Genomic DNA, 19,246 nt, shown 5'->3' with positions numbered 1-19,246 from the left:
GGGTCATAGAATCCCACAGTATCAGGTGTACAGAGGGAGGAGCTTGGTAATCTGTGGTCCAAACCTCCTCAATTTGCCAGAGAAGCTGTGCAGGCCCAAGTGTCCGGGCCCGCCCCACAGACCCCACCCTGGGCTCTCCCACAGCCAGCTGCCCAGGCCCTGTGCTCTGGGACCTCTGTGCTCCTGGCAGAGTGTGTTCCTCTGCACAGAGTGGAAAGCCATGGTGCACAGAGCCAGTCTTCCCACTTCTAGTCCATTCTCTGGGCTCCCAGTACTCCAGGTTTCCTTCCCAAACAGCCAACAACCCACAGCCCAGGCCCACCTGGCCCTACTCCCAGATCCAGGCCAGTGTGTGCACCCCTGGGCCCAAGCGGCAGCTCTTTGCAAGGGCCATGCACTGAGTAGGTTGACGGTGGTGCCGGTACACCCACCATGTTTGCAGGAGGATGTTTGTGCTGGGAACAGAACCAGGGGTGAGAAGGGGAGAACTGTGTGTCAGGCTTCCACTGGTGGTCCCACCCCAGGAATACATATTTTAGGGGCAGGCCTATTCAGGGCACACCTGGCTGCTATGTCTGCCTTGCTTATTACTCTGTAGAAATGAACAAAAGCTCCCGGGTCCACCCAAGTCTAGATCATGTCCAGCAGCTGTTCTAGGTGAGATGATCCAGGGCGGTGTTGCCTGCCTTTTCACCTGCTCAGCCAGCCAGCTGACACCCCAGGGTGTGCGGGGCCTGCGATGAACGTAGGTGCTGAGCAGGATGGTCCTGTCCTGCAGGAGCAGGCTTGCGTGTGCTCTGATGCATCTTTGCTGTCTGTAAGGAAAGAGGACAACCATGTACCGTGGTTTACAGTTCTTTTCCAAATACAGGCAATAGAGGAAATGAGAGGGTGTTGAATGAGCCCAAAGGATTGTCGTGTAGCCAAATGAGCATTTCCCAACAGAAGATACTTTGTGCATTAAAGGAAATCAATTTTATTATAAAGCAATGCAATAGGTCCCACAAAACAAACCAAGAAAGGTATCCCCTACGAGACGATCATTTGGTAAGGCATTGGTGCTTAGGGTATCTGCTTCGTGTTCTCTTCCTCCTGGTTAAGGGTGGATCTGCTCTGATGAATATCCCATTTGGGGGATTTTATGGCACAGGGCAATACATAGGGCTGCAGCTGATTGCCGTGCACAGTTTTCTAAATTAGAAAAGAGTGACAGCTGGCAGCATGGGATCAGCTGGTGTGTGACTGGCAGGCAAAGCCCATTCCTCTGGAAGCCCCTGCAGTGTCCTGGACCGAGAGCTGCTGCTGCACCGCCTGTGCGCTGTGCTTTGGGAACTTGGATTCAAACGTGCAGGAATCAGGCCCGTCGCCGACTCGATCCCATGGGCGGCTGACTTTTGAACTGCCAAGGGACCACGCTGATCACACAGCCAGTAACATGCCAGCGTTTTTGCTATACAAGCCACATAAGCCTGCAGGTCTGTGTGGTGCCAAGACTCAGCTTGATGGTGAAATTTACATATTCGGAGACTCTTCCAGTAGAAATTTAGGAGCTGTTCCTACTGTCCAAGAGCAAAGAAGTGATACTATTAAACTACATTTCATTTTTGTATAAAAGCATTTTTTTTTTTACTCAAATCATGTCATTTTAACCTTTTTGTTGGTTGGTGCGTTTCCACAACGCAAATGATGTTGTTATGAAATAGAACAGAGCTGGGTGAGGCTGAGGTTTTTGTTAGGTACTGAATAAGAACGTTAGCGCAGTTTTCCTGTGGCCAGATTTCTGAATGGGTGATCTGCTGACTAAGTTTAAAGAGCTGTTTATCATCTCTCGTCTTCTTCCGGGGGAGCTCTGAGTGGGAAAAGGGCATCAGGAAACCCTGTGTAATTTAGCGTCACAGCCCATGATAATACCGAATCACCTGCTGTTTGCCATACTCTTTTTATTTTTATTTATTTATTTTTTTTGAAACAGTCTCACTCTGTCACCATGAATAAAGTGCAGTGGAATTATCATAGCTCACTGCAACCTCAAACTCCTGGGCTCAAGCGATCCTCCTGCCTCAGCCTCCAGAGCAGCTGGGATTACAGGCGTGCGCCACCATGCCCAGCTAATTTTTCTACTTTTAGTAGACACAGGGTCTCAGTCTTCCTCAGGCTGGTCTCGAACTCCTGAGCTCAAGCGATCCTCTGCCTCAGTCTCCCAGAGTGCTAGGATTACAGGCGTGAGCCACCGCACACCCCGCCCACTGTCTGTTTTGACTCAATAGTTTGTTCATTCTTTGAAAAATGGCAGGGAAGTACTAAAAAACATTTTTTAACACTTTTGAAGAATCACTTTAGTGGAGAGTGTCTAAACTAGCCTGAAGTCTCAGAAAGGCTCTCTGTTGACCCAGGAGGGATGGTGTGCTGTCCCGAAGAGAGGGAGGAGCTGGGCTCAGGTGCGTCAGTGACAGGAATTGGCTGTTTTGGGGAACTGTTGAAAATATGCCTGAGCCGTCTTTATCCCTTGGGTTCTTGGTTGGTGAACACTTCAGAGCAAAGGGTATTCTAGGAAACTACTGCTTCTTAAAAATTTCCATTTTAAGAATGTTTTAGTGATTTTTATAAACCATTTTTGTTTTAGTTTCACTAAACAGTAGGTTTTTGGCAAATGAGCATAATTCTTTGAAGCTTTAGAATTAAGCCAGAGAGAGATTTGACACACAAAACATTCTGTCTATTCATACCATCTTCAACCATTGAAAAGATGTATTGTTTCTGCTGGGGTTTCCTAAACTGATTTGATTGAATATTTCTTTGTCTTGTCCCTTATATTTGGAGTTTTTCTCACGCAGGTTTTCCCTCGAGGGCAGAGGAAAGGAAGGGCTGGAGAATTACAGACTTGTTCTCCACTGTCAAAGAGTCTTTATCTTCCCTAAGGCACCTCATGGGTTGGTATGTGAAACCCAGCCAGACAGCGAGCCAGGAAGTCCCGGTGGAAGTTTTTGAATCAAAGAAGTCCTCTGCATACTTCCGCTCCTGAAAACGCACAGCGTTTGCGGGAGTTTCAGGGGCATCCGGCTTTTCCATCTTTCTATTCCCACGCTTAGCTCTACGGTCAATGAAAAACTCGGGTCGTGTCTGTCCTGGTTAATACCAAAGTCCTCAGCTACGGAAAATATGTGATGACGTTTTCCCACAGAGGACCATGTGCTTTTCTTTCCCCCAGCTAGCATTGCCACGAGGTGTAGGCTTCTCCAGAATGGGTCCCCAAAGCAATTGCTTAAAGGTGGAAAATGACAGGGTTCCCTCAGTTCACCGCCTTCCCCAAAGTTGTCTGTTGAAGCAGAGCTTGGAAATAGAAAGATGAGGAAAACTTGATCTAAAACCAGATCAGGCAATGTGCTTATATTTCCTTCGTGGGGTTCCCAAGGCTTTTGACAGCAGGAGTGACTGAGGGGAGGCCCTCCTACCTGACCACTATTCAAAAGCCAGAGACCTGGGTTCATGCCCCAGCTGGTTATGCAACCTTTGGCAAATCACTTTGCCTGCGTTAATGTCCTAATCAGCAAAGTCGGAATAGTATCACCCACCCTGGTTAACGCAGAGGACTGTGGTGAAGATATAATATTTAATACAGTAACGTGTAGGAAATCTAAAACATGCATGTTCTTTTTCCTAGAGTGATGAATTGTTTTTGAACCTTCATAAATAGAAATATTGCTGTGATTTAAACTTCTAATTCTTTTGGCCAAAGAACTTTAACATTTTATAGGTTCTAGTTGAGATGTTTCCCAGTAAGGACCATTAACCACCTGCATCCGAATCATCTGGGTTGCTTGTTAAAATGACAACTCCCCCCAAAAAAATATGTTCAGAGTCTCTCTCTCTCTCTCTCTCTCTCTCTCTCTCTCTCTCTCTCTCTCTCTCTCTCACACACACACACACACACACACACACACACGCACACACACATGCATGTACACACAGAATCTGAACCTCTGGGTTCTGAATTCTCATAAATCTCTAGGCAAGTCTTCCTTTAAAGTTTAAGAACGGCTGCTCTAAAACACCTAAAATACTACTCCACTGCAGTGTTTGCACTCGTGCTGGGTGTCACGGGAGAAGTTGGTGCGCTGAAGATATTCACAGCCGACGGATCGCTCATGCGCAGGTTACACAAGACATGGCCAGGTGGGCCGGTGACGGCCTCGAGGCAGCCAGCTTTCTAAACAGGGACTAACACCGAAAGACATTACATCGCTCACCATGGAAAAATGCTCCTCGCAAACTTCGGTACTTTTCCTTTAAAGTTCTTTTCATTGCTAGTAAAGGGGCGGGGAGAGCCTTTCACTTCAAAGCTTACAAACTGCTAACTCTGCGCGCAGTGCCAACCTCCCGGCTCCAGCCAGTTTCTGGCATGGGACAGACTTTTTTTTTATCCTAAATACAGGAATGGGTGTATTTTGAGTTTTATAGACACACTTGTATATGCACAATGCAAATCCCAGTGGACTAAAGGTAAACAGAGCGAGGAATGGTTCTGTCATCATTGAATCACAGCAATTAATTCCTCGTCTTCCCTGATGATCCCCCTGACTTCGCAGCCAGTGGATCTCAGGCCTAGGTAGGTGCCACACAAAGTATTCAAGAGTGATGTTTGTTTCCACGCTGCTTGTGCTCTAGGAGGTAAGCCGAGAAGTGGGGGTGACGACGTCGTGGCGATGGCCGCCTTCGCTCAGCTGTGGCTCCAGATGTCTGTAGGGCGGGGCTTGTGGGAAAGAGTCCGCCTGAGGGCCAGAAGAGGACTCATCCTCAGAGTAAGGTCCCTGGTGTGGCTGGTGGTCCCCAGCATCCACCCTCCTTCACCCCTTCCTGAGGGTGCCCAGCTTGTGTTCACGGGTGTGTGTGCTGTGACCTGCACAAGAGGCCCAGCACCTCTGGGGAGTCATTTCCCCCCCTAACTGCAGGGGACAGCTTAATCCCATCCCCCATGTCGTAGTGAATGGCTCAGAAACCCTAAAGGAGACACAAGGAGACATTTGCTGGGGATTTCTGGGAGAGCAGCGCGTTTGACCCTAAAATAAATCCATCAAAGAGAGACGGCTTCTCATCTGAACGGTGCGTTTGCTGCTATGTGCTGGGAGCGCTTCCGCCGCCACCCTCGGGATGCTACTGCTGGCACGGGCGAGACTAGAAAGACAAAAAGGCACACAAAAACAAATCTCTTTTGATTTATTTTATTATTATTTTTAATTGACAAGTTAAAAAAAGTCCCAAAAATCTCTCATGCAGTTGAGACACCAAACGATGCCGGCCCTGCTGCCTGCCCAGGCCGGGCTTCGCTGGGAGCTCCTCCCCTGTGCAGCTCCTGCAGAGGGTGTCCCCTCACCCAGGGTGGGCGTTGGGCGTTTTCCCTATGTTCACCAGTACATGGTCAGCAGAGGAAAGAAATGATTTTTAAAAATCAACTTAAGGCTTTAGCGTAGCATATTTTCCTGTTTTGCTCTACTCCAAGTTACAGATTGATGTAGGGAGTTGGCAAAGAATTACTTTGACATTGCAATTATTAGTTTTAATAGATAATAACGTCCCAGAAAGCATCTCATGTGCATCGCTTAAGCTTACTGGGATCCCCTATAACACAGCAATGTTGAGCAGACCTGGTGCTGTTGTCCTCAAGCGTTGTGTTTCGGAAGCCTGGGGCCCGCCCGGCGGGCAGTGGAACCCTGTGAGGAAGAAAGGCCGTCCGTAGAGACTTGCCTTTCGGTGTGGAATGTCATCCTGGCAGCTTCTTTGTATGGTTTTCTTGAGTGTTGAAGTTGGCCAAATTATTCGTTGAAGCCCAGTTTCACATCTGGCTACAACTGTGCATTTTGTGGAACGGGAAGACTCACAAGAAGTAACACTCTGTGTTTCTGGACATTTTCGTCTGAATAAACAGCAATATGAGCAAAGCCAAGGGGGCGCGACTTCCGGGTTTCTTCTGTCCCCATGGCCCTTGTCACCCACATCCCGGAGTCCCCTCTCATGTGTGCTCACCTCTCAGAAGGCTCCTCACACCAATCCCTGTCCGAGGCAGTCGCTAGAACCAAAAAAAATTAAAAGTATAACCAAAAATAAACCTCTTCACTGATAATGAAAACAAAAATCAGAGACACTCATTTGGCTGGTGTCTAGGTGAGTTTTCACAGCCTGTAAATATCTGGGCTGCAAAATCGGAAAACTCAGGCATCCATGGGACGAGAGTTCCGTCAAAAAATGGCTTTTGTAGTTATTACACATAATGCCAAGTTGTTTTTGTTTTCCTTCTCCTGGTTAACAAACAAAGAGAAAGTATATTTTTTAAAAATTGGAAGCTCCCGCAAGTGGTGTCAGATCCTTTCTGCAGGCAGCAGCGGGATCAGCGATCCCTTTGTCCTGACGGCTTCCCCACAAGCCTGCGGGATCCACGGGATCTGCCCGGATTAAAGTGACCGGATCAGATTTCTTTCCTATTCCGTGCAAATCATAACTGTGAAAGTAGGATTTGAACCAAATTAACCTAATTCCTGAGACATTTATGAAGTTAAGTCTATTGTTCATAATATCCATACCCGCGTTGTTTCTGAGCCCCAGTTCGTCGGGTTTAGGAGGGAGATAATATCTATCTTTGGATTTAATAGAGAAATTAAAGAAAATAAGGCAACAAATAACAACAGTAGGTGGTGCTTTTTGAACAGTTATTAATACTATGTGTCAGACTAAACTTACCCATGTACATATGCACATGCAGTGTCACGCATGATGAACCGAGCATCAGTTCATTCGGTAAATCTGCCTCCATGTGGGGAAACTGAGGCTGGGAGAGAAAGGACCAGTCCCTTGGGCAGGTGGGGCGTGGCACAGCCCGGCTTCACTCTGGAGTGCATGGACGCCAGGCTGAGTGTCTCGCGTTCTCGCCGTGGAAAGCACCCAGCGTGATGATGAACTGGGCATCTTCAGAAAATGTTGGTCAATTCTTAAAATTTTGCTTTTATTAAACTTTATCTGAAATGACTTACCTGAAATGTAATGGAATTTTAAAAATACAAATGTGGGGTTAGAAGGCATAAACAGACTTTGTGATTGAGCCACAATCTTCTCCGCAATAAAGCAAGTTTCAAACAGTATTTTTTTTTATGTACATTATGAAAAACCCTAATTTTTTTTTTTTAGTCTCCGCTCTCCCTTCCCCCATACATAATTCTCTCCATTCTGGCGATTTATTTTATTTCTGCCTCTTGTTTCAAGGATGCTGTGTGTTAATTAGAGGCCAGGCGGCTTTGATTGTGAGTTATTTTTTTCTTCAGAGGTTTTGTTGTGGTGTTGGCATTTGTCATTCATTCTGATGTTAATTTTTTAAATATCTGTCAGCAAATTACAGTACACATTACATGCTGATTTTGTTTGTTTGTAATATTTATGCTCAGCGGTCACAGAGCAGGTTTGATGTGGTTTTGAACTTTTCCTTTCTCGAAACATGTGGAAGTGTGTATGCAGGCCGCTCTTGTTAGGATTCTATGCAGGAGTTTCCTTCCCGACATCTGCAGAGGGAGGCGGCCTTGTCTGATGGCTGGAGACTGTCATCACCGCGGTGTCGCCACCCAGAGATGGGGCGGGAGGGGCTTTTCAGGATTGCTCTATTTAAAAGGTAGAGAGGTGCTGGAGAAAGGCCACCAAATCAAGTTACGCAAGAGGACATGACCAGGCCAGGATGGGCCAGAGAAGAGAGGAAAGAGGAGCACAACATGCTGTTAAGCCTGGACCACGATTTTTCTGTTTTTCATAAATAATGATGCAAAGCTATTGTCGACCATATCTAAGAGGACAAAAATAGTGAACAGACTTAAAGTAGGTGAGACTGTCAGTTACTGTTGTTTCCGTTGGCAGTGCAAAATACTGAAGTATCCGTGGAGTGAATCAGATGCTTTTTGAACCTGAATTAACCTGCTGTCATAAGCGTTTGTCATTCCTTTGGCTGAAGATAAGAAAAGAGAAATTGAGGTTGCTTATGTCTGTGCTCATGTGCGCTTTGATTCACAGTTTTTCTTTGCTGATTGCAACCTGACGAAGGACAGAAACGGAAAGGAGGGCCTATTTAAATGCACAGATACTTTAGAGCGTGCTCTGAAGGCAAACCCTACCCAGTTTGCTCAGCAGCAGTGAACGCATCTCTTGTGTGCAGGATGCAGTGGCATCTTGTTACCTTCCGCCTGCCCTGAATCCATTTCCCCTTCTTCTGGTAATAGTCCCAAATCCCTTGCCCTCTTCCAGAACATGCATTCAGATGGTCCTGGTTCTACTGCTGCACCACTTCTGGGGTCTGCATCTCAGCCCAAGACTAGTCAACCAAGTCTTCCACCTCCTTGACCATGGTGATTAATTCAGCAGTGAACATGGTGCCCTACACTGGGCCCCCACTTAGAGACCGTTCAGGGATTTTTTTTATTGAAACTAATGGGGGGAGGGAGCTTTTTTGTTGCCGGGTCTGTTATGTGAGGATGATGTCTGCTGGGACCTACCAGTTGCCACTGCAGAGAATGCGTGGCTGAGGATGAATTGAGCACAGAGGAAAGAGAGAGCTGACAGCCTTGACCATGCCCCTGGATCCAGCTCTGCCTGAAGCTAGAGCCATCTCTGAACTGTTAGATACCCATAAACCAACAGATTCCTGTTTTTGCATAAGACGAATCAAATTGGGTTTCTGTTACTTCTGGAAAGAATCCTGAATAATGAAGAAATTAATAACTCAAGTTACAGACACAAAAGGTAAAATTTTCTGGGTCAGGTAAAGATAGACAGAACTCTCCTATCCCTTCTGGAAAATTGACAGTTGTCATTATGTAGCAGAAAAGCAGCTGGTTAACTTTTCCTACTGTGAATCCACCAAGCTGGAGTAGGAAGGGACTTTGCCTACTTTTTGTAGCCTTCAAAGTATCCTTTTCCCAGTTTCCCCACCTAAGAAAAAGAGGACAGGTTGGGTAGAAGCTAATTGTTTCAAACAGAGATGGAAGGAAATAGGAGCTTTTCTAAGAGAGGCCTCTTGCTCCTGGCAGCCACAGTTCCGATGGCTGAGATTCACATAGTCCTGGGCAGGGCTGTCCAATAGAAATATAATGGGAGACGTGTGTATAATTTTCAATTTTCTAGCAGCCCCATTAAAAAAGCAAAAAGAAATTAGTTTTATTAATATATTTTATTTAGCTCAACATTTCCAAAATATTATCACTTCAAGATGTGATGGACATAAAGAGATTGTTAATGAGATAGTTTGCGTTCTTCTCTTGTACTGAGCCTCTGACGTCCAGTGTGTAGGGTGCACGTACGGCACATCTCAAGGCAGACCAGACATGGTAATGTTTCAAGGGCTCAGTGGCTGCGTCTGGCCCGGGACTGCTGCCCTGGACAACGCAGCTCTTGATCAACAGAGATTTGGAAACTCAGATTCACTCCCCGGAGCTAAATTTAGTGCAGGCAGGATCAAGAGGTAGGAAAGGCAGCCACAGCCCAGATCTTCCGGGTTCTCCCACACACCCAGGGTGTTCCCCGCCTCACTTCTATTTTGGTCACTTGCTGCGAAAAGGGTCTTGGCTCTCTCGCAGGACTTTCCCTAAAAATAAGATCTGGGGGAGACGACTGAGCTGTTAATCTGCGGGCTTATTGATTGCTTTAAGTGGAGTTTATAAACCAGGATTTATAAGGCATGGATCTGACTTCAAGTATTTTTTCCAAAATGCTGGCTAATATCGCATCGTCTTCTCCCAAATATTAGAAAGAAGAGGTCAGAACCTGGGACTTTGGTCACATTGATGCCATGTTGAGCCGAAAGAATCTATGCCACTAAAAACAGGTTAGGTCTGTTCCTTCTGAGTGGTTAGTTTATTAAGTACGTGACAATTTCTATGGAGGATGATTATTTAATCCCTAAGATTGTGTGAACCTCTCACCCTTTGGTCCTTCTTGAGTTTCAGACCCCTCCCCCGTTGTCATGATGAAGCCAAGCTCTGTCATTTTTACCTCCTAAATATCTCTTAAAAATATTTCCTTCCATCCCGTTCTCATCCCATCCACTTAGTTTGTGCTGCCTGGATCATCAAAGTAGCCTCGTAGCTAGTTCTTAGCATCCAGTCTGTCTGTATCCATCCCTCCACGGAAGCCAGAGTGGTCTTTCAAAACAGGAATCTGAATCTAGCTGTTCCCTGGCCTCCTGTTGTCCTCAAGGATAAAGCTCAGCATCCTTTACCTGGCGCCTGCGGCCCTCGAGGACCCAACTCTGACTTGCTGGTGTGAAGAGCTGTGAGGCTTGCACCTGCTCGCCTCGCTTGCTGAGTGTCTGACCTCTGCCTTCTACTCGGTCAGTGTCTTCACAGTCACCAGATCTCAGCTGCCTTGTGGCTTCAGGAGGGAACCTTTCCTGGCATCCCGGACCTACGTGCTCCTGTTGTGTGTCCTCTTAACACAACTTACCTCTCCTTTATTGTTCTGTCCACAACTAAAAATCTACATATACGTATGAGATATCACCTCACACCCGTTAGGATGGTGAAGGCAGGAAGGAAGGAAAGAAGGGAGGAAAGGAGGAAAGAAATAGTTGGTGGGGATGTGGAGAAATTGGAACCTTAGTGCACTGTTGGTAAAATGGTGCAGCCACTGTGGAAAACAGTATGGGGAGTTCTCAAAAAGTTAAAAATAGAACTGCTGTATGATCCAGCAATTCCACTGCTGGGTATATATCCACAAGGATTGAAAACAGGTTCTCTAAAAGACATTTGCACACCCGTATTTACAGCAGCGTTATTCACAACAGCCGAAAGGTGGAAGTGATAAAAATGTCCATTAACAGATGAATGGATAAACAAAACGTGATGTATGTGCACACAATGGAATATTGTTCAACTTTAAAAAAGAAGGAAATCCTGTGACTCTGGGACAACATGGTTTGAAAATTGAGGGCATTATGCTAAGCGAAATAAGCCAGTCACAAAAAGACAAATACTGTGTAATTCCACTTACGTATTATATCTAAAATAGTCAAACTCACAAATACAGGAAGTAAAATGGTAAAATGAGGAGTTGTTTAATGGATGTAGAATTTCAGTTTTGCAAGATGAAAAGGTTCTAGAGAGCTATTGCACAACAATGTGAATATAGTTAACGCTGCTAAACTCACACTTAAAAATGGCCACGCTGAAGCTGGGGGTGGCGGTGTCGCCTGGCTGGGAGCATTCCTGGGCCCAGGCTGCAGTGCACTGCGCTCCAGCCGTGGCAACACAGCGAGACCCCCATCTCTTTAAAAAATGACTAAGATGTTTATGTTTTTTACCACAATTTTTATAAAATTTACCTTTTTATTAATATAATTTCATAATTAGTATCAGTTTCTGCCTCTAAACTGTGAGCTCTGTGGAAGGAAGTGGTTGCTCCCCAGTACATCCTTGCTACCTGGCACCCATCCTTATAGGCATTCAGTAAATATTTAAATGAATGAGTTAACAAAATAAAATTGAACAACGGAAATGTAGCTGGCTCTGTGTAGTAGTAGGTGCTTCATGTCTGTTTGCTGAATTGATAACACAGTATCACAAGCAGATGCCAAATATTTGAACATTTAGAAGTACCTAGCACAGGATCTGCACAAAGGAAGTGATTATAAATTAATGAATTTAGCACTTAAGAGAAGTGTGCTTAAAAATCCAGTAGCACAAACTATGTATTTTTCCCACCCAAAGAACGATAGAACATCTCCAGTTAAAATTTTAGCTGAACTATTAGTATGTGGGTGATATCTGTGGCGTAATATTCATTGATATTGGTATTTAGAAAGAGTTAATGGTCACGTCTAATTACTTCGTGGAAAAGCTGATATTAAAGGAAAGGCAAAAAGAGAATCAAGGTGGATTTTTTTGATTACCCAGTTCCAGGTGCTACCAAGCCAATCATTATCTGATGGTTTTATGATGAAAGATAACACTGAGGAAGATAGTGGGCCACAGACGGCACTAGCAGAAGTGTACGTACCCTAAACCAACACCTCCCTGGGCAGCATTTTCATTATGATGTTCAGGAGATTGGTGTTTTGAAGTCGTAAATATAAGCACATGGTCAGAGAAGGATTTGGGTCAAGAAAAATGGCAGGCATAGATAGAGCTCAGTGAGCAGCTGGCCTCTGATAAATCTGGGATGACGTCATGGAAGAGATGGAATTGCTCTGGGGGTAGTTCCTCCATAGGTCGCGTGGTGGCGCAGTCCAAGCTCCTGGTGCCTTGGGGAGGCTTGCTGGGGCAGGTGGGTCTGGCCCCAGAGTGGAGTGGGCGGGTAGGATTTTAGTGTCACCTAAAGCCCTATTATAAGAGGAGAAAAAGTTTAAGATTTGGAACGTCTGTCCCACATAGCATCTTAACTAAAGGAAAGAAAAGCAGTAAGTAAAGTGGTTGCGTGTCCAGTAGAAGCAGAGGAAGCAGAGCTGGGAAGGCGAGAGGGAGGAAACAGTGATTGATACCGGAGGGTGGGCCGTCAGCGTGATGGAGAAGGCCAGGTGGGGCCGTGAAACCTGCAGAGAGGGGCTTTTAAAAGTTCACTGCGGGGAATTACAGGCCTGTTGAGAAGCTCTTCTAGGTATGGCATTAAGAAAGAATAAGACTGACCATGAAAAAAAGGTCCTATAACGCAGTAAGTCAGAATTTTGCCTTTTTATGATTAATGTGGGAGAGGTATTTCTTAGAAACAGATGGAAATAGAGGGAGTCTGAATATATGAGTCTTATTTTGTGCAATCTTTCTGACTGCTAAACTGTTTAAAATGAGTAAAACAACACCCTTGTCTGGGCGAAAAAAAAAAAAAAATCCTTTAAAAAAAGAATTAAACATTGCATTAGGACATATTGTTGTCTGTAACAATGAGATTTTCAAAATGAGATTTTTAAAATCTTAGATAAGCATGATTTTGGAAAATAGCTTATTATTACTGGAAGAGTTTGTTTTGAACAGGAAATATAGAATCAAGAAGCAACTTTAATTAACAAAGTTGTCTACTTGGGGATTTGCTCATTTTTATTAAAAGAAAAGCTAACCTTTTTTTTTTTCCCAGTATTTTTCAATGGTTCAAACCTAGTGGAATAAGCCTAATGAAGTAGTGTTCTCATATACAGCATGACAGTGAATTCCGTTCAAGCCTTTCACGTAGTTCTTCTGACACAGGTCATGTTGGTGACAGATTGCCACCTACTAAATGTCATTTTAGGCTTTTTCCCCCAAAAACTTTTTTTTGGGGGGGGAAAGTAATTCTCTTTATTCCTCAGTATCACTGATGCCGGAGTTCATTGTCATTCTAGAAGGTTGAAGTCAGGGGCCAGGTGGTCTACAGAGCCCACCTCTTCATTCTCTAACACTCTGATGGGGTGGAATGAGCTTCCAGAACTCAAAACTCTAAACGCAGCACTTCTGACTAACAGAGCAGTGTGTGAAGCTGTAGTATTGCGAATTTGTCGTGTCATTTTGCTTTCAGTTTCATCAAGAGCTGTTCATATATATTAATTTTCCATGTATTTTGCCTTCTTTAAAGTTAGTTCTGGGCTGTCTTTCTTTTCGACATCTTCTGCCCTTAGCGCCCCCGCCTCCCTCGAATCCTGGTTCCTGTTCAGTCGTGGGTACTCAAGGGTGTCCCCTCCCCTGCTCCTTAGAGCAAGTGCCTCTCTAAACTTCTGTGCCAGCCGTAGCAGCTTAAGTTTCAATTTTAGTTAATCGATCCCAGTTTTGCCAAGAGACCCCTCTCAAGCTGTTTACTACCCAAATCACCATCACTGTGAATTCCGAAGCCATTTTATAAGTCCCCAGCCCCTCTAGACATGGCTTGGAAAGTGGCCGTGTTCATTAAGGACTCATTAAGGACGTCGCTTAGTACACTGCTTTGCTGACAAAGGGAGAATGCTCCTTTTCTAGTGAGCTCCTCCCCGAGCCTCTGCTGTGTAAAGAGAACCTCCAAAGACCTGCATATATCAATCTTACAAGATTGTCACCCCCCAAAAAACTAACTTGATAAGTAGATTGTAAACAAAAGATTAACAATTTAACCACTCACTTCACTTCCACTCAGCGTTGGAGAAAAATGGGGTTTCAGGTGTGCCCTTTAGATGAGAAACTTCTCGAAGACAGCACACTCTGTTGTGTGTGGAGGACCATTCAGAAGTGCTTTGGGAGTCGCTGGCAGAGGCAGGACGGGGGCCAGAGTGCAAACCAAACGAGCCCCCTCCCACCCTTAGTCATCACCTTAGTCATCACTGGTTGCTTGCGACTTGTATGATTTGTATCTTAGCTAATGACTGGCATTATGGGATAGTAACCCTAGGATGATGACTCGGAACCACTGTAACTCCACCGTGTCATCCCCGTGCATGACCCCGCAGTTCCTCAGACTCATTGCTGTGAAGAAGCATAGCTCCTGTCTTCCTCTCGCCCTAACACGTTCCTCTCACGCTCCCTCTCTGCTCAGCACCATCATCACCTCCCAGGCATAGGTGCCTATCACCTTAAGCCACCTTCCCCGACTCCCCCACTGCACACATCCAGAGCAAGCCAACGTCACCAATTTTCACGTCGGCAGCTGTGTTGGTCGTGTGTGTCACAGCGTTTATGGCATACCCCAGTCTTCTATCAGCTGTTTATGTGATTTGCCCCCAGAGGGGCACAAACAGGCCTCACACATATTTGGTCTGCAGGGGCTGCTGACCTGGCAGCAAAGCAGAGAGCGTTTGGCACAGAGGACAAGAATTTAAGTAAACACAGTCAGGATTCTGGATGTTGTCTCTTGTTGTGACTTATTTCCATGGAAGGATATCTTAAAACCTAAACTTTTGTTCACCGCTAGTGTCTCTTTTTGAGAAATTTTTATCGAGCCCCTGGGACAGTATCTCTGGTGGTGGCACTGAATTACAGAGGCCACTGAGGGAGAGCAGGAGTCTCCCTTGGCCATTGGCCTTGACCTTACAAGTTTGGGGCTGTAACCCAAACACGCTGAACTGTATTAACTGTGCCAGTCAGGATCCATGCTTGCAATGAACAAAAGAGCCGGCTTTGCTTAGTAAACAGAAAAAGAATCTGTAGAAGGTTATTATGCAGCCCACAGAGGGTATGGGAAGGCTGAAGAACCAGGTTCAGAAAGCTATTAGGACCCAAGGAGATGCCCCTAGGCCACCAGGTCAAGACCCAACCCCAGCTACTGCCATTGGACTTGTACCTCTGCCGGGGATGGAGTCTGGACTCCGCTACTGCGAATAACCTTTGAGGTGCCCAGTGTAGACACGAGCATCTGCTGGACAAGCCCAGGTCTCCCGCCAGGCCTCAGCTGTATCCTTTCTGCAGTGGTTCTTCCAGCAGATTTGTGTGCATCGATGCAATGTATTTTAAGAAGATCCTGGCAATACCCACATTGTCCTGCAAATAGCTGTAGCAAAAAAACCCAAATCTTTTCCGTTTGGCTTCTGTATGGGGAAAGAATTAGGAGGAAAATCCTAGGTCTTTTCTTGAATAGCTTCTCCCAATGAGAAGACATTTGACTAACTCAACAGATAGTTGAGGTAGGTTAAAGAAATACAGTTAAAATAAATTAGTAATGCACGCAGACAAAGCAAGAGTCATCCCGGTAAGAAAACTTAAATAAGGACTGGAGCTTCGCAAGGAGACCTGAGCTTGGTACACTTAAAAAGGGTAGATAGTAAGGAAGAGGTGGCATCCTGGACAAAAGCCACAGGGCGCAGGCCTGTCCACGGGGCGGGCTGTCCACAGGTGGCCTGTCCACGTGGTGGCCGGTTTTGGGCAGAGTGATAGCTGTGGCTAATCAGATAGTCTTAAAATAAAAAATTAGCTACATATAATCAGCCATAATTTGTCAGTGTCTAAAGCAATCTGAATAGCAATTTTCCTTTTACTTGTGCTTCAAGAAAATCCAGCAGCTAATCTATAGAGGGTTGCCTGTTGACAAACTTTGCTGTTTGCAAAGTAGCCACCTGTCCCATCAGATTAAAAAGTGTAATTTCTTAGTTTTCTCAGGACGCTGTCAAGTCAGGAGCAAACCCCCCCCCCAAAAAAAAGAAGAAAAAGTGTGATTAACATTATTTCATTGTTTTAATGAATGCACGGGTGGTTTCAACTTGAATGAGCCCCGGTAACTAAACCAAGGGAAGTTGCTCCCTCGCCGTAATGAAAGGTTCAAGATGACTTTTGGTTTTACAGCAGAATTTAGGCATTGTGAGAATCTTTCTAGAATACGTTTAGGTCAGTTCTAAAAATCAGCTGGAAAACCTTTACAGTGAGGACATGGTATTGATAAGCTACTATTTTTCCATTTCCAGGAGCTACTATTTGTTGTTGCAAGTTATGTCCCCTAATGGGAAAGGCAGCCTCACCTACCCCTTCATGCCCCCAGAGCTATTCAGCATAAATTAATCTTTTCAACAGAAGCAGCCAACTTTTCTAGCAAAGGAATTTGCAGTCTTTGTGGTTTGGGTAAAAAGGTGGTTCATTTTACCAGTTTCTCGATGAAATATGCTTCATGATAAATTCAATCTTTCCTCAAAAAAATTCCCCAAATCTACTTCTCTGAGCAAAATTCAACATGAAACCCTTTCTCTACTGAAGCAGCCAAGGTTGAGTTTGTGTGGACCTGGGCAAACAATTTTAGGTCCAAGGTTAAGGATATTTATTGCTGGAGCTACTACGTGTATTTCTATCCAGGAAGAACAAAATCCAACACACTGATGCTGGTTTTCTAATACATTAATTTACTTTCTTTTGTTTTAGAGGATCTTTTTTCTTCCTGCCCTCTTTTTAATCCTTTTCCACACTTGTTAGAACGTGGAATGATTTTTGCCAGGGGTAACTAGCAAAGGTATACAATGTGTTAATACACAGGAGATCTGCTGGTTTCATTGCACGGACTTCAGAGAAAGCTGCTCGCGCTCTGACTTTGGCATAGCACGCAGGAAATTCCTCATTGGTCTGCCCAATGCAATAAACAGACCTCCTGCATCTAACCACATCCATGCTGAAGTTTCTCATGTGAGGTTACTTTTGCTTTTTCTATAAAAGTTAAGGGTCCCAGCATTCCTATTCCACGCTTTCTTTAGCTCCTAGGCTTTGGAATTGTGTAGGACTGTGTTTGAGGGTTAATAGGACAAGTGGCTTGACTTTTCTGTTTTTCTTGGGAATACAGAAAAGGTAGACAAGGGAAATATATCCCCTATGGAGACACATGTATATCTCCATATGCATATATATGCTTTTGTATATCCTACATTACATCAGCTGACCAGAAGTTACCGTTTGCCTTTCGGTTACCCGTTAAGGACATTGCTTATTCTGGTCACTGCAGATAAGTTCTTCAGTAACCCGCACTTCGCAAGGGGTGGGCCCCAGACGAGCAGTGTGGGCTTCATCAGAGGGCTTGGTAGAAATGCTGAGTCTCAGGCCCTCACTGGACCTGCTGGTACAGAACCCGCGTCTTAACTTGAGCCCAAGGTGATTCATAGGACCTTAAAGGTAGAGAGGCTCCGGGTCACATATCGTGCCCCCAAAGGGCCTGAGTCCATCCCAGGTGGGATGCCCTGGGAGGTGTGAGGGGGAAAGCAGGCCGGCCAGCGGGGCAGGGAGAAGGGGGAGCTGGGAAGGACATCGCCTGAGTTAAATTACGCTCATTAATTCAATTTGAGGCAGGAATGTGTGTAAATAAACGCTGGCAGCTGCAGCGGGTCTGTTTCCTGCAGGGCTCAGGCAGGAATGCAGGGGCCAGAGGACGTAAGAACCTGACTCGCGTCCGCACGTAGCTCTGCAGCCGCGAGATAATGACGGGAAGATGGTATTATCATTATCGTATTAGGGAGGTTTTCGATGCGGGGTTAAGTGCCAAACCAAGTGGAGAGGCTGTGTTAGCATCGATAAAATCTTCATTATTTGAAACTATTAAGCTTACTCGACTGCTCCCTCTTCCATTTTTTTAAATCAATACAGATTGGATTTCCAGGACGTTACAATGAGTAGGACAGTGCCATGGTCACACGAAGCCTGTCAGCGTTTGCAGATAAATAACCTGTTCATATCCACTTTCTCCCATATGAGACCGAGTCCATGAGAAACAGGGAAGAGAAAATTGAATTCTATAGGTTAGAAACAATTCCCTTGTTCCATAAACTTGTAAAATGTCTATAGGTTTAATTGTTGGCACTTCACGTTCATTCACTGTTTTAGGGGCTGTGTGATCATCACCAGTTAATATTTATTAAGCCCCACGTAGCGTGCTGGGTGAAGATGCTTGCTTAACCATTAGAAGATGGTTCTTGTTTGTACTGTCAGTTTTAGAAGCTCATAGAATATTATTTATTCTAATGTCTGTTTCTCGGCTTAAAAACTAGCCACAAATCCCTTGTCTGTCTTCACTGTTGGGATGGCCATAAATGAAGAGAGACACATTCTCCTTCAATTTCACGTGGGGATGTTTTCCTTAACGCCTCTGTGCCTGGGAGGAGGGGGGGGGAGAGGCAGGATGATGGTTACCCAAGTGCTGGGCGCTTCACTGAGGGCTTTGTATATTTAATCCATGCTGTAATTTCTGCTCTTCACAAGAAACCAAGTCCTAGCAAAGTCCTCGAACCTGGCACAGAGCCTGGAGGGGAGCTGGGACCTGACCTCAGGGTGTCTCAAGGGCCGCTAAGAGCAGCCATTCACCCTCAACACCCAGTAAGACCGTCTCTGTCACTCCCTGGCCAATCCCCGTCCACGGCTTTCTCTGTGTTCTTACAGCTTGCTACATCATCTTGTTATGAAAAAGTATTTTTATCATTATGGGTGATATGCGTACAGGTCTCTCGCCCATTGTATTTTTGGGAGTTTTAGAGAAGGGCCTGGTATTGAACAGGCCCTCGGTGGACAGCAGTCCACTCCTCCTGCAGAGTGACAGGCCAGCATCTCCAGTCCTGTGCCTGGCGCTGGTCCTGTGGGAGGTCGCGGGAGGCGATCTGACCCACAGTGGACGTCAGTGGAGGATGCTTGTCTCTTGGCCCTCTGCCAGTTTCTTCCAACAGTTGGAGAAAGCCCTTCCCTATCAGCTGCTGCAGATAAAACTGTAGAAAACATCACACCTCACAGTCTACTGTGCCGCCTGGATCTCCCGTTGATGTCGACATGGCCCGTGGGGGCAAGTCCCAGGCCTTGTTTGAACCCCGGGTGAACACAATGCTTTTAGCTTAGGGGCAATGACA

General features: G+C 45.4%; 1 protein-coding gene across 1 annotated transcript in view; it reads left to right on the top strand.

Moving 5' to 3' along the window:
- Nucleotides 1-19,246, top strand: part of LOC105814782 (phospholipid-transporting ATPase IB) — a 478,735-nt gene that overhangs the window by 356,458 nt on the left and 103,031 nt on the right. The window lies entirely within an intron of this gene.

This window comes from Propithecus coquereli, unplaced genomic scaffold (assembly GCF_000956105.1).
Source record: "Propithecus coquereli isolate 6110/MARCELLA unplaced genomic scaffold, Pcoq_1.0 Scaffold306, whole genome shotgun sequence".
Taxonomy (NCBI): Eukaryota; Metazoa; Chordata; class Mammalia; order Primates; family Indriidae; genus Propithecus; species Propithecus coquereli.
Note: the sequence above shows the minus strand (reverse complement) of the source record. Positions and strands in the feature narration are given on the sequence as shown.